The sequence below is a fragment of the Telopea speciosissima genome, chromosome 4 (genome assembly GCF_018873765.1).
Source record: "Telopea speciosissima isolate NSW1024214 ecotype Mountain lineage chromosome 4, Tspe_v1, whole genome shotgun sequence".
Classification (NCBI taxonomy): Eukaryota; Viridiplantae; Streptophyta; class Magnoliopsida; order Proteales; family Proteaceae; genus Telopea; species Telopea speciosissima.
The window spans coordinates 26,416,039-26,429,190 of NC_057919.1; positions in this window are offsets into that span (position 1 = coordinate 26,416,039).

Below are 13,152 nucleotides of genomic sequence, written 5' to 3' on the forward strand. Positions count from 1 at the left end.
ATATTTAAGATTGTGGCTGGTTTATCTGCAATCTGTCCATTAATAGCGTGCCCATGAGGGGATTCTCAGAGAAACACAACCAATTGAGCCTCATCCTGTACATTTTCAGTTTCTATCATGGAGAAATGCTTTCTCATTCAACTCTGTGTCATGATAATTAGAGTCAGAACAACGGGTGGATGCTTGCATTACAGCGCATTAGGGGATTTTCATTCACTGTCGTCGGGTATCTTGAGTGTTTGAAGAGTCTTTCTGTTAATTTTTTTTTTTTTTTTTTGCCAGTGAAAATTTGGCATGCTGATATCATTTCAAACTCTACTCCATTCTCACTTTCTGCTCTAGGTGAAGTCCGAATTATTACAGTTTGTTTTTGAGTTTCTTTAATTTTCCCCCTCCCCGTGGTGCTGTATAATCTGGATCCTTTATGACATTGTAGTTTACATGATTCTTTCTCATTTTTCAACTAGGTCACTCCTGGTTTAGATGTTAACCTAATTGATGCGACTAGGCCAAGATTTCAGGCTATAGAAATTTTCCATAGGACAGCCTGAGACACCCCTGGCACTAAAACCCAACATTGTGAGAAGGAAATGCGAGAGAGAAACCAACTACAACTCAGCTTGGACTTTCAGAAACCCCACAAGAATTTTGGAAGGGTTCTCAAGGTCTCAACAATCAGTCTTGTGGGGTTTCTGAAGGTCCATGCTGAGTTTTAGTTGCTTTCTCTTTCATGCAAGCAATTGCAAACTTTATGTTTGGACCAGCCATAATTTTCTGAAATTTTCGTTTATGAGTTTTGATCCTGAAGACAAATTAGTCAACCAGCACAGTTCCGTCGCCAGTAAGTGATTGTAAGGTTCCAATAGACTTAACTACACCCTAGACTCTAGACATTGATTAAATTCCTCATATAAATATCTTTTTGGATGGTTTTCTAAAGATCCTGCTTTCAGGGGTTTTAGACTCAATTGCATTGCAAATAAAGTATGGGAGACTTATAGCCTAAACCACTAGATATAGAAGCAATTGGAGGCATTATGTTTGTGTTCCCCAATTTATACAACAACAACAACAACAACTCAGCCTTATCCCATCTAAATGGGGCAGATCCTTGTGAAGATAAAATATTAAAATAAAAGTAAAAGAAAAGGAACACAACAACAACTACAAATTAGTCTTATACAAACTAACTGGGATCAACTACATGGATCCTTGCCCTCCAATCAGCTCTATTCGAGGTCATACTTGAGACAAGACCTAAACTATGCATGTCTTTCCTCACCACTTCTCCTAGGATCATTCTAGGCCTGCCTCTAACTCTTTTAGTACCTTTAATCTGAATCAAGTCACTCCTCCGAACTGGAGCATTTGAAGGCCTTCGTAACTCCCGTTGAACGTGGCTATGCCACCTTAGACGACTTTCTCGTAGCTTATCTTGAATCGGGGCTGCTCCCAAACCAGCTCTAATATGGTCATTCCTTACTTTATCCTTCTTGGTTTTGTCACTCATCCATCTCAACATCCTCATCTCCGCTACACTTAGCTTACCTATATGACGCTTCTTAACTGTCCAATACTCCTTGCTAAACATCAGAGCCGGTCTTATGACTGTCCTGTAAAACTTTCCTCTAAGCTTTAAAGGGATGCATTGATCACACAATACTCTGGATGCCCCTCTCCACTTCATCCATCCTACTTTAATCCTCTGTGAGACATCATCCTCTATATTACCTTCCATACTGATGATTGACCCTAGATTCCTAAAATGGCTACTTCGTGGAATCTCCATCTCATCAAATTTCACCCCTCATTATTCGTCCCGGAGTTGCTAAAGTTACATACCATATACTCTGTCTTCGTTATACTTATCTTAAGATCTTTTAATTCTATGGTTGATCTTTATAACTCCAGTTTGGCATTACTCCCAGCTTTTGTCTAATCCACCAAAACAATGTCATCAACCAAAGTGCATGTACCACGGAACCTCATCTTGGATGTCTCTGGTTAACTCATTCATTTTAAGCGCAAACAGATAAGGGCTTAAAGCTGATCCTTGATGTAACCCAACTGTAATTAGGATTTCACTACCTGGACTCCCCACGTTTCTTACACTAGTTACCACACCATCATACATACCTTTAATTATGTCCACATATTTACTTGAAACATTTCTCCTACCTAGAATATGCCAGATTAAATCGTTAGGAACTCTGTCATAAGTTTTTTCAAGGTCAATAAAGACCATATGGAGATCCTTCTTACTCTCTCTAAATCTTTCCATGAGTCTCCTAAGTAGATAGATAACTTCTGTTGTGGATCTTCCTGGCATAAAACCAAATTGGTTTTCTGAATTATTATCTAAGGTGTGTTTCAATAACCCTCTCCCATAATTTCATAGTATGAATCATTAGTTTTATGGCTTTATAGCTGTTGCAACTTTGGATGTCACCTTTTTTGTGTAAATCGGGACCACTATGCTTTTCCTCTATTCATCTTGCATACTCTCGGTGCACATAATCTTATTAAATAGCTTAGTTAACCAAGATAAGCCACAAATTCCTAAGCTCTTCCACACTTCTATTGGGAGATTTCGTCGTTGTGCTGCAGCTGCCATAACTGGTTAAGATAATCAGCTTTTCCTTCCATAACCCCGGAATAGAAAGGCGATTCGTGCCGTTCTTGGCACAAACTTCGCAAAATCTCGGCATAGTTCAAAATCTCGTTTCGTTTTGGTTGAAATTTCGAATAGTTCAAGTATTGCGGTTGAGTCGAAACGAAATGCAACATTGAATTGACAAAATGCAATATTTCGGAAATTTCAGTGATATTTTGGAAATTGCGATCATCACGTTTCGGTAATTTCAGTCTAAAAAATGCACTATTTCGTCGAAATTTCTGTTATTTCGATCATTTCGGCATTTTACACCCACAAATGGCCAAGCAAAACTCAGAAAAAATACAATATTTCGACGAAATTTCAGTATCTCGGAAATTTCGGTCTCGCCGAAATGGCCTTCTGAAAAGAGATTTAATACTATGATTGGGACCCCATTTGGGCCTGGTGATGCAGATGCCAAGCTGTTTGGCAAGAACTCATGGGAGAAGGGTTGGTTCACTTCACAAATTGGTAGACCAACCCATTGGGCCATAGGGCCAACCAACCATGTGTTGGGCCAGCCCAATAGGGCTGGGAGTTGCTGGGTCTCCCAAACCCAGATCATGGGGTCATAAAAGTCAATTTTTACTTCAAGTGCTGGCCGAATCTCAGTGGGGACCACATGACTTAGCCACTTAAGTGAAGGACATCAAGTGGGGTCCACATGAAGAAGAATCCAGCTGCAGCATATTAATTTCTATTTTAGTGAATCCTAGTTACTAAAAAATTAGTTTCTATTTTCATGTTGCAAGTGTAGTTTCTAATTATGTAAGTTTCTATTTTCTTTAACATGAGGTGCAAGCATGACCCTCTATATATTGTAAAGGCTTTTAGAAGCCTCCCCATGATTTTAGTGGATGAATGAAATTTTGCTTGAATGCAATGCCTATTCTCATGTCAAATTTGGTTGTGACTTGAAGGGCTGAAGGAGCCTGGCTGAGAGAGCCTAATCCACATATCCCCATCCTTCTATTTTCTTCTGTTCTCTATCTCCCGTATCTCTTCATCGATCTCTGTGTGCTGTTGTGCTAGTGTGACTGCTCCAACCATTGAGAAGGTTACTCGAAGACTACTAGAAGACTGGGACCCTCCTCTAATGAAGTTGTTGCTGCTGCTGATTGTTCTCTGCGATTGAGGCTGCTCCTTCTCTGCAAGATACATTGTTGCAGCAACCTTCTAATTCCATATCCCCATATTTCCCCAACAGAATCTGCTGAATTTTGTTGCATCAATTCACACCAACAGTCCCTCCACTCTATCCCAATCTGGTCCAGTTCTGCTGGCTGGATTAGCCTACACCACTAACCTTCTATTTTCGTTCTCCACCTTCCATCTCCACTTCTGACCATCAAAACTGAGCCAAAGTTGCAGCAAGGCTTCTCACCATCAAGACCCATACTCGATCTCCATTGGAGCCCAAATTCAGCACTGCTGTGAGATATTCTCCAACTTTCTATTTTGGTGTTCTCTCATATCTCAACATCCAACCATCAGAATTGGATGAAATTTGGAGCAAATATTCCCCTTGCCTACTACTACACTCGATCCAAGTTTGAATGCAATCACATGGCTGGTTTGGTTTGAAACCCTAATTTTCTAATTCTGAGTTTGTTCTAATTTTGGGTTTTGTGGGTTGTTGGGGACTAGTAACCTAGTCTTACATTATTTGGTATCAGAGCCATGGAAGAAGGGAGTTCTAACAACCCTAACCATGCTCCGTTAAATGCTAGTGATGATCGTATATTAGCTGTACGACAGTTGGTTGAAGGAGTTGCTTCTTTGAAGAGTGAAGTCCAAGAGCTTAAAGCTGATTTCTGTCCTGGCTACTGTCCACCTCCTTCGAATGCTACTATGTCAATGGAAGATATTATGCTAGACCAACATTTCAACAGTCCTAGCAAGGAGGTCTATGTCGAACCCGTCAAGGTATTAGAGACACTAAATTCAGTCATTGTGGGTATGGAAGTTAACGCTGATGTACAGATTTGCAAGTCTCAATTCAATGATGATTGGGCAGTCAATGCAGCCCTTGATGGTGGCAATGATGCTGACCTCTTGGATTATGATATTGAAGAGACAACCAAGGTGATTATGGTCCCCAAACAAGGACCCATCGAGATCACCAGTGCCCAGAAGTCTGAAAAGGAGGAGTTCAAGCCTGGAACGGAAGAAAATTTGATGGACATAATCCTATCTCCAAGTCTCTTAACATCTACTAAATCATTCTTTAGGGCTTTATCCACTACTTTGCCCACTCCACTTCTATTGCTTTGCTCCCCCGTATACTGCAGTTTAAAGTCGTCCAACTCCTTAGCTTTCTTACTCTTCCATCTAGTCTCTTGAATACAAACAATATTAATCGTTCTTCTCCTCATCACATCAATCAGTTCTAGATTCTTACCTGTCAAGGAACCAATGTTCCAAGATGCTAATCTAATCCTACGCGTTTGGAATAGCTTCTTAACCTGCACATGACCATGGTATGAGAGTCCTTGACTACTTGTCACCGCATAAGGGCTCCAATGTGGCGCGTTGCTTACGGGGGATGCCCTAACATAAGGTTCCCCAATAGCTGACATATAATCTAAATGGTAATAAAACACTCAAGAAAGGATCCATGCAAAAGAGGATTGGCTGAATATAATAATGTGCTGGCTGCCTACCTGATGCACCAAAACTAGAGATAAAATAAGAATATATACTATAAGGGAATACAATAACTAAGTAAACAAGGTCACCATAAGGGAACTGATAAACCATGGAAATGTCTTAAAATAAAGGGGGACATGGAGGTAGTTGAAAAAACACCATGTAGAGGCTCCTAATAGGTAAGCAAGACGATAATAATATGCAATCTAATGAAATAAGATATAGACAATTTAGAATAACCAGAAATAGAGATAAGCAATAATATAGCCCAACTAAATGTAGAGGGATCAAAGCCCAGAGTAATGAAACAAGAGAAACAGGGGCTGAACTATATATACTTATAGTTCATACACAAAAAATAGAGGAAACAACACAAATAGATGAACCAACAAATTGGTAACAAAAACGAAATAAGTAATAAATAAAAAGAGAATGAAAGGGTTCAATGAAATTCCTCACAAACGAAATCGTTTCGGGCGTTTGATTTGACAAATAACTACTAGTTTCTTTTTCCCCTGGCAGATACATAAAGATGCATTCAAAACTGACTTACCGCAATTCGATCTCAAATGTAGGCCTCAATGTCTCATTGCCGATCACTATGAAGGATTCTTTTCCATGGTCCTCTAATGTAAGACTAGATTAGGGTTAACCTACTCCCAAATAAAAACCACAAACCAAATTAGAAACATAATGTAGAATTATAAGTTTTAGGAAATCAAGCCAAACCAGCCAATGGAATTCAGCCAGACTTGGATCGATTGAAGCTTATATGGAGGGAAAGCACTGCTGAAAGTTTCGCTCAATTCTGATGGTGAAGTTGGGAGCTATGGAAGCAACACCAAATTAGAAGGTTAAGACCTATAGGCCAAAACCAACCAGCAGCCTGGGCTGGAATTAGGATCGAGTGGCCCTCTTGTGTATCTGATTCAATCCTCCAAAGCCCTTCTAGAACAGAGCTCAAACTTCAGAGAAAGGCTGATTCGAATATTGCAGGCAGCAAAGCAGAAACAGTGATCGATTGCAGTAGTTGCAGTCACAAAACACCGCAAGGATGAAGTTCGGTTGGTGTAGAAGATGGAGAGAAAAAGAAAATAAGAAAATAGAAGGTAAAGGGGGATAAGGAGATTCGGCTCTCTCAGCCTTTTTGGCTCTCACTAGCCAGGCCTCTCAGCCCTTCATTCATACAATAGGACAACAAAAATTTGAATCAAAGGCATATTCTCATTCATCATAATCGTTGGCAGGGGGGCCCTCTAAGGGCATTACATATTTATGGGCAACTATGCTTGCCTTACAATTAAGGGAAAATTAGAAACTTGCAAGAAAAGGAAACAAACTAAAAATAGAAAATTAAGGAAATTAGAAACTTCTAAATAAAAGCTAGGCCTACTTTCTAAATCTGGAATTAGAAACTAAAGAGCTAAGGTTGCTTAATAGACAACTGCAAAATATCTATCTATCTAAGATAATAATTCTAAAAATAGAAACTAATCTAAACTCCTAATTCCACCAGACATAGACAAAATTGAGTCTTCTAATAAAATCTTCACATGATCTGGTCTTGGGCCCCACAAGATCTTCTAGTAGTATTCACACCAAAGCAAAATAAGGGGCTGTGACACTGTTTACATGAACAGTTTTTTGGCCTCGCTTTCTTCATATTTCGATCTACATCAACCTCCTCCAACTCTGATTAATTACTAGTCCCTATTCACAAATTTATGCACTTGTTCTGTACAAAGAAGTAGTTGTGAAGGGACATGAGTATTGGATGATGCATAAAAGAGTCTAGTCTTCACCATTAAGGAAGTCAGTACCTGCCAATCCCGAGCTTCACCTTGAGATGGACACCACTCCAATATGTAGCCCAAAAGTAACATTGTAAAGGTAACTTTTGGGCTAGTCTTGTGCATTTCTTTAAATCTCTATGGTCATAGTTATACCAGTCCGAGTCTGCTTCGTTAGATTATGCAGCAAATCTGCTTCTTAAGCCAATAGCCTTGTAACTCATCTTACTTGTCGGAAACCCCCAATAACGTTGTCTCTAAACTGGGTGCTCATATTTCACTTTCACCTAAAAGTTTCCAGCATCCAGAGTGCGCACTCCATCTTCCCTCTTCCATCCCCACTCAAATCTCTGAAACGGTATAGATTCCATCTCTATTATAGAGAGACTTGTCTCCTTCCGCCATCACTATTAGTATCACCATTATCACTGCCGAAAGAAACAAAGAACAGTGAATTGATAGCTCCCAACGACAACATCAGCCTCATAAGTCACATGCAATTCAGTCCTTATTATCATGAACAATAATCAATGAGAGCTCCCAAAAAGAAATAACAGCAATCAAAGAAATCCAATGTCTGGCATCAGATCTTCGATCAAACCCCAAAGGACCTAAATCAGAAACTTTGTCGATCTGATCAACTGGAACTGGTGCTATTTCCATTCGCAATCTGCTCTTCATTTGTTTACTTATTTGAAATTCAGAAGTCATTTTAGAATCCCTAAACTTGGCCATCAATCGACCATGGAGAAATTCCGATTGCTTAAAAATCTATAACCATGGGTCTTGTGTTTTGCGTTTGTCGATTGCTTAAAAATCTTTCCCCAATTTGTGTAACTGAATTTTGTTTTTTTAAGGTCAGCCACAGGAAGTCCATGTATGAGAGGAGGGGGGGGGGTTTAAGTTACAGAACTAAGGATAAGGTTGGGATTTATGTTACCTGGTTTCTTTAAGGACAAGCTGAAGATATGTAGTGGGGTATGGTATTCACATAAAGTAGAAATCTGAGCACTGAGTTCTGGAGTTTGGACCCCCCTGTTTGATGTATGTTGTGAATTAAGATTGGTGACATCAATTTTAGTTGTGGGGTAATCCAAATTTAATGTGGAGGAAGTTTATTGATCAAAGCAAGATTAATTTCTACTTTGTAGTTGGAAATTATTATGTCTTGTAATTTTAGTAAGGAGCTAAGCTCCTCCAAATGAGTTCTATTTTTACTTTGTGGTAGGAAATTATCAACAACTCAGCCTTATCCCAACTAAATGGGGTTGGCTACAAGGATCCTTTCAAAAACAAAGTAAGAGGAATGAAGAGGAATGCAAGGTAAAAATAAAGAAACGGGAAAAGAAAAGTAATGGCAAATGAAAATTGAAAGTAAGAGGAAAGAGGATAACCCAGGGAATCTGGAAAATCTCAGCTACATGGTGTCGATAACGTGGATCCTTGCCCTCCAAAAGGCTCTATCTGAGGTCATACTTGGCACAAGCCCCAGATTTGGAAAAGATTTTAGTTTTTGGTGTGTGCTGTTAGAGGGGGTGGGGGTTGGAGGCATATTCAAAAACTGAAATTTTTCATAAGCGTATGCTGTTTTCCTTTCCAGGATTATATGGTGTACAGCTTCCTTTGGCCTTCTGTGGTTCAATTGTTGAGAACCATTGTCCTAGACCTAAATTCATAACAGGGCAAAACTGGCAAACCCACCCCGTCCCCCCCCCCGGCCCCAAAAAAAAGAAAAAGAAAAAAAAAATCATCATAGCTCTTCTAAATATCATTTTATTCATGCAACGTGCCTATATGTTTTCCTTTGCTTTTATTTTCTGTCATCTTATTCTACATTAAAGTATGTAGGTTAGTAGCTAGTGGTTAGAAAGCAGGAACACAGGTATGTGCTACGGACTATCACACAGATGGAGTTCATTCCTGCTTCTCCCATTCAATAGCTAGTTTTCTAGTTTAGTGTAACCTTAATTGCTTCATTTACTCCTTTACAAAACATTACTATTAAGGCAGCATTTTTATAGTTTTGGAATGGAGGTAAGCAGGATGAAATTTATTTCCTGGAACAACAGTAGGTATAGGGACCAATCCTACTTTTGCTGGGAAATCATCTAATATTAAGCTATTTGAGAGTTTTATTATTGAGCTGAAGACTGATTGATGGAGTTAGAGACAGACTCCTATAAAATATTTACTGGAGTGAGATGATAAAAACTGTCCATAGAGAGATTAGGGTATTTTTGTTGTTGAAGTTAAGTTCAGGTAAGATTGCTAGAGTGCCAAGCTTCACTTGTTTCATTTTCTTGTTTGAAGTGCTCTACCTGCTATCCTAAGCAGTAGTACTCACCCATTGTCTGGGCTATGAACCCCTCATAGATCATGTGTATAATTTTTGTTGAGTTGTTTTATTGTGAAAAATGTTTCTTAGTCTGGCTGCTATCTGCCATGTGAAGGGTTGATATGGCTGTTTGACTGTTTGATGAGTGGAGAATGCTATCGATTGATGGCATATCAAAAATTGGTAGCCCATCTCAAGTCTAAGACTCATCATGAACTGGATTCTTTCTTGTGTTGTACTGTCATCACCATGCCAACTTTAGATCATCCTAGTCCTCTCCTTTTGCATCCCTCTATGATTGCTGTGGGATGAAAAAATGAAGAATAAATAAATAAATAAATGTGAGAGAAAAGGTAGAGGGTAGCTTATGAACCCATGTTTGACTTGGTGGTTTGTTCTGATGATGTGGAACTTAGCTGGTGCTTAGATTATCTTCACTTGGCTTGCATCACTCTTTTCTTAATACAACAACAACAACAACAACCATAACCTTATCCCAACTAAATGGGGTCGGCTACATGGATCCTATAGAGGCTAAGATAGTAGAAGAGATAAGAGAAGTAAAAGAAAGTAGAAGGAAGTAAAAAAGTAAAAGGAAGAAGAATGGAAAATAGGAAAGGAAAAAGTCGAAGCAGTAGTGAAAGCAGCATCCCAATGAACATTCCCCTACAAGGGGTCGGCTACACGGGTCTTTGTTTTCCAAACAACTCTATCTGCGGTCATACTAGGGTCGAGCCCTACCACATGCATATCCTTTCTTACCACTTCTCCAATAGTCATTTTAGGCCTGCCCCTACTTCTTTTAGCTCTGTCAAACTGAATCTGGTCACTCTTTCTTACCAGTGCATCCCAAGGTCTCCGTTGGACGTGACCATACCACCTCAAGCGGCTCTCATGAAGCTTGTCTTGGATTGGTGCAACTCCCAAAGTGGTTCTAATACAAGTATTCCTTACTCTATCTCTCCTAGTCTTGCTACACATTCTCCTCAACATCCTCATTTCCGCTACACTTATCTTATCTATGTTACTCTTCTTAACTGCCCAACATTCTGCTCCATAAGTCATGGCTGGTCTTATTACTGTTCAGTAGAATTTCCCTTTAAGCTTAATAGGCATGCGTTTATCGCATAACACTCCCGATGCACCTCTCCACTTCATCCATCCTACTTTGTTTCTGTGGGAAACATCATCTTCTACATCACCCTCTTTGTTAATGGTTGACCCCAGGTATCTAAAGCACTCACTTTGTGGTAGATGTCGCTCCTCAAGTTTCACCACTTCATCACTTCTCGTGGTTTGACTGAAGTTACACATCATATACTCTGTCTTTTTTCTGCTTAGCTTAAATCCTCGTGATTCCAAGCTTGATCTCCATAGCTCCAACTTTGCATTAATCCCTTCTACTGTCTCATCTATCAAAACAATATCATCTGCGAATAGCATACACCAAGGGACCTCATCTTAGATGTGTCTGGTTAAATCATCCATGATGAGTGCAAACAAAAAAGGGCTTAGAGCTGATCCTTGGTGTAATCCAATTGTTATAGGGAATTCACTACTTTGGCCCTCTGCAGTTTTGACACTCGTCACTATACCCTTATACATGTCCTTGATTATATTCACATAGTTACTTGAGGTCCTTCTCTTCCCTAGGACCTGCCAAATGAGCTCTCTAGGGACTCTATCATAGGCCTTTTCTAAGTCGATAAAGATCATATGGAGATTCTTCCTGAAGGCTCTAAATATTTCCATAAGCCTTCTTAAAAGGTAAATAGCTTCTGTCGTGGATCTCCCTGGCATAAAGCCAAATTGGTTCTCCGATATATTAGTTTCTCTTCTTAAGTGTGCTTCAATGATTTTTTCCCAAAGTTTCATAGTATGACTCATTAGTTTTATACCTCTATAATTATTGCAGTTCTAGATATCACCTTTATTCTTAAAAATCGGAACTATAGTGCTTTTCCTCCATTCATCTGGTATTTTCTTTGTACACAAAATCTTGTTAAACAACTTGGTTAGCCAAGATACCCCCCGTGCTCCTAAGCTCTTCCACACTTCAATTGGGATCTCATCCGGTCCCGGTGTTTTACCTACCTTCATCTTTCGTGAGGCCTCTTTAACTTCGGCATCGCCAACTCGTTGTAGATGTTCATGTCGTGTGTTGGTTACAAGACTATTTCTCTCCACTTCTGAATCCATCCTATCGGGCAAGGTAGCTCCATTTAGTAGGTTGTAAAAGTACTCACCCCACCTTTCCATAATGTCATCATCTCGTATTAGTACTCTCCCATCCTCACTCTTTATGCATCTAACATGGTCCAAATCTCTACTCTTCCTTTCTCTTATTTTGGCGATTCGATAAATTGCATTTTCCCCTTCCTTTGTATAAATTTTATCATAAAAGTCATCATATTTCTTCGCTCTTGCTTGCCCCACAATCTTTTGAGCTTCTTTTCTGGTCGCATAATATCTCACCTTATCTTCAGCCTCGTTAGTCCTTTGCCAGGACTTAAAACAAGCTTTCTTGGTCTTAATGGCTGCTTGTACCTCATCATTCCACCACCAAGTCTCTCTAGGGGCTAGACACATACCTTTTGAAATCCCTAGGACTTCTTTAGCAACCTTCTTAATACAAGTCGTCATCTCAGTCCACATCTCATTGGTATCTCCCTCAGAATCCCACTTTCCTTGTAGAGCTACTTTACCGATAAATGATTCTAGAAGACTTCCATGAAGTCGCCCCCATCTTATCTTAGGGCAAGTCTGTTTCTCCTTCCTACGTTGTCTCGTATTTAGGTGCAAATCCAAGACCATCAATCTATGTTGAGTGGTTAAGCTCTCTCCTGGTATAACCTTACAGTCCTTACATAAAAGTTTGTCAGACCTTCTAGTGAGGAAAAAATCTATTTGGCTTGCATGTTGCCCACTCTTGTAGGTAAGTAAATGTTCATGTCTCTTTTCAAAGAAGGTGTTTGCAATACACAGGTCAAACGCTATCGCAAAGTCTAAAACTGAGATCCCCTCCTCATTCTTTTCTCCAACTCCGTATCCTCCGTGAACCTCTTCGTAGCCTCTACGATCTCTACCCACATGTCCGTTAAGGTCACCTCCGATAATAATTTTCTCTCCCAGACCAAAGCTCTGCACTAATCCATCCATGGGTTCCCAAAATTGTATTTTAACACTCTCATCCAATCCTGCCTGGGGTGCGTACGTGCTAACTATGTTAATAACCTCGTGGTCTAGTACCAGCCTTATAGATATGATCCTATCTCCAACTCTTTTAACATCCACTACTTCGTTCTTCGGGTCTTTGTCCACAACTATGCCCACTCCACCTCTCCCACTGTCATCTCCCAAGTACCATAGTTTGTAGTCATCTAAAGCCTTCGCTTTGTGACCCTTCCATCTCGTTTCTTGAATGCATGCAACATTAATCCTTCTTCTCCGCATAACATCTATCAATTCCATACTCTTCCCCGTCAAAGATCCGATGTTCCAAGATGCAAATCTAATCCTACGCTTACGAACATAATTAGTATTGAAAGACATTATATAAGACAAGGTAAGGAATAATCAAAAAATAGTAGGATCCATGCAAAAAGGGGGGATTGGCTGGATAATATAGTGCCGGCTGCCTACCTGACGCACCAAAAAGTGGAAAAAAGAAAGTACAAAGGACTGAAACAAGATAATAATGGAATACAAGAATAGAACAACTC